The sequence below is a fragment of the Ricinus communis genome, chromosome 4 (genome assembly GCF_019578655.1).
Source record: "Ricinus communis isolate WT05 ecotype wild-type chromosome 4, ASM1957865v1, whole genome shotgun sequence".
NCBI classification, from domain to species: domain Eukaryota; kingdom Viridiplantae; phylum Streptophyta; class Magnoliopsida; order Malpighiales; family Euphorbiaceae; genus Ricinus; species Ricinus communis.
In genome coordinates this window covers 527,236-530,536 of record NC_063259.1, presented here as the reverse complement: position 1 = coordinate 530,536, position 3,301 = coordinate 527,236, and the positions used below count along the sequence as shown (strand labels likewise).

General features: G+C 36.1%; 1 non-coding gene across 1 annotated transcript; it reads left to right on the top strand.

The window, feature by feature from the left end:
- Positions 1-355: 355 nt before the first annotated feature.
- On the top strand, positions 356-462 carry LOC112533986. The gene has a single exon (XR_003078309.1). It is a non-coding gene; the product is annotated as a small nucleolar RNA R71 (small nucleolar RNA).
- Positions 463-3,301: the final 2,839 nt, after the last annotated feature.

The following is a 3,301-nucleotide window of genomic DNA, read 5'->3' as shown; positions in this document are numbered from 1 at the left end:
TATTGCCATTTTGGCAATCTTAACTTTGATGACCACTCCCATACTAATCACAAGTCAAAACTTGTGCTTGTCTTTCACATGAAGACATAGTCAAAGCATCCATCTTTTTACTTATGGACTCTAGCTGTGCATTTACAACTACCATAGGGTCTACGTATGGATTCCACTCCCTTTGACTCAAACTTGCTCTCTTGGATTCTGCCATTGGTAGTTCATGATTGCCATATCCTTAATAAAATCCATAGCTTGCTCATGAGTCTTATTGTTTAGTAGTCCACTTGCTATAGCATTAATAGATTGTTTACTTTCGTAATTCTATCCATTAAAGAATGTCTAAATTTGTAGCCATAAAGGTAAACCATGGTGTGGACAGCTTCTCAGTAAATCCTTGAAATGTTCCCAGCAATCGTATAGAGTCTCATTCTCTTGCTGAAGAAATCCTGCTATGTCATTCCTCAACTTAGTCGTCTTAGAAGGTGGAAAGTATCTCTCCAAGAATTTCTTGGCCATCTAATTCCAGGTCGTAAATGTCTCGGCTAGAAACAATTTCAACCACTCCTTCAGCTTATCTCTTAACAAGAATCGGAATAACCTCAACCGAATAGCATCATCCGACACCCCATTAGTCTTGAAGGTATCATAAATCTCCAAAAATTCATCCAAACGGGTGTTTGGATCTTCATTAGGCAAACCATCAAACATGCAATTATTTTGCACCATCTGAACAATGTTAGGCTTGATCATGAAGTTGTTTACCGCAACATTCAGCCTCACAATACTCGATGTAGCCCCATTAAGAGTTGGTCGTGCATACTCTTGCAGGGTTCTCTCCCTAGGTGGAGTTTGGTTTGCTTCTCCTTCTTGATTCTGATTCTGTAACTCCTCCATTATATCTCTTTGCTGCTTCCTCAAAGTTCTTTCTAACTTTGGTTGTAAGCGAATAGTTCCGTCGAACTAGCTCGGGTCATACATAGATTCAGATACCTAAAGAAAACACAAACATAACAAAAATAAATCAAATAAAAATTAAAAATGCTAAATCACCAGCTTTTGAATTACTAATAATATCACCGCAGAAAAGAGTTTCCCGATAATAGTGCCAAAAACTTGATGCGCGCTATCCGCATACGGCAAAGTGCACCGATCGTATCAAGTAACATAATGATAAATAAGAGTATCGTTCCATTAGGGACCTAATTGTGAATACTACTTTCAATCATACATTGATGTTTAGAAGTAAAACAATCTTCAAAACAAAGATTAAAACAATTGGTAAACTTATCAAGGATAAAGCATATTTAGATAGTGAATCCCCCTAATAAGTTAGTTATTTCATGAAACAACTAACAATTAATTCAAATCAAGAGTTGAGTTGGCATTCCACAAAATTAGGCATAAATTTTTCTCAAGTGATTAAACTCCTAATTCCTAAGAGGAGGGAGATGAATCTCTTCTCAAACTCACTCACTTAGGTTATGCATTAAGATTAAAGAACTATTGAACCAAAGAATTTTGTAGATCTATCTATACTATCCCAATCAATCTTCAATCCCTAAGATGTGATCAATTCATAAGAAGTTATCTCTAATCAGTTTATGAAAATAAATTTCAATCAATACGTCGACTTATCAATTAAAATAGATAATTAAGCAACCAAAGGGATAAAACAACTCATAAAAAATATTAATTGCATTAACTTTGAATAAATCCATACAAAATAAATTATGGTTCATCAAAATCCACATAGCAAGAAATTAGTTCCTGGACATTACAATAAAGAAGTAAAGATTAGAGGAAGAAGATCTCAAACTAGTCATGGAAGAGTAGAAATAGAAATCTTCAATCTTGCATCTCCAATTATGGAAAGCAATAAAAAAATGATGTTCTTCCTTGAGAAATACAAGTCAAAACCCTAAAAATGAAAGGAAAATGAAGTTTTTAAGTGTTTCTATTACTAGAAATGAAAATATGACGGAACTCCCCCAAAATAACCCTAAAAATTTGCTAAAATAATGTACTTTTTAGGAGCCTTACAGTCATGTGGCACCAATAACCTTTTTTGAAGATATTCTCTATCCACACGGAAAGACCACATGGGCGCGTTCTCTTCCCATGTCCTTCCTTGAGCAATCTGCTATTTTTATCAAATCGCACGAGAAAGCCACACAGGTGTGTGCCTCCCATGTCATGCAAGCTATCATTCAGCCCTTTTTCATACTTCATACGGGAAGGTGGCACAAGCAGCTTCTTCCCGTCTCATTCCTATGTGAAACTCTTGTCCTTGATGGTTGGTGCTCCTTGGCTGATTTTTCTTGCACTTTGAAACTAAAAATTCCTCTCATCAAGCAAGCTTGCCAAATATATAAAAAGAAACTGAAAACAAAGTCTAACAAACAAATTAAACTCAATTTAAAGTGAAACCGAGATAAAACAAGCTTCAAAAGTAAGTGCTACTAGCACTTATCATTCAGCCTCACCTTTTGAGCTTTGAATACAAGAATTAAACACTCAATTACCCAAGGATTTAATCACAAGCTTGAACCTTTAATATAATATGAAAAGATGAAGATTTTGAGTTGTTGAGAGTAAATGCACAATGGTGGCTCAAAATAAATGCTCTTGCTTGACCTAGAATTCCTAGAAATGATGTTTAAATACTTCTAAGTAAAATAGAGTCGTTGCACCCTCATTAAATGCAAAAATAGTCATTTTTGCAACTGTCATCAATGCAGCTTCATGGGTGTGGACAATCATTCACGGCCGTGAATCATCAACATGAAAAATAGGTGTGAAAAGCTGGAACCTGTCACGACCGTGAATAATTTTTTCACAGCCGTGAAAGTTGCTTCCACGACTGGGAGCTTTTGTTCACGGCTAGAAACTCTAATTTCACGGCTTGGGAACTTTGGCCATGAGTTTATTTATGATTTCTTGAAAATCTGGAGAGTCTTCATAATTCACGGCGTGAACATCTTTTCATGGGCGTGAACCTCTTCTTCATGGCTGGAGAGATTTGTTGACAGCTGGGATTTCATGTTTCACGGCTTAAGATCCTTTCTCATGAATCCTTCTATGGTTTCTTCAAGTTTTAAGGAGGAGATCATTTTTCACGGGCGTGAATTATTCTTCACGACTTGTTGGGAACTCTTCCAGTGAACCCTTATGTGGTATCTTTTATTTTTTAAGAAGAAATCTTTTTCATGGGCGTGAATATTTCTTCACGATTGTGAATTCTCATTTTCACGGCTGGGAAACATGTCGCGAACGCTACTGTTCTTTTTACTGTTTGAGGCGAGAATTC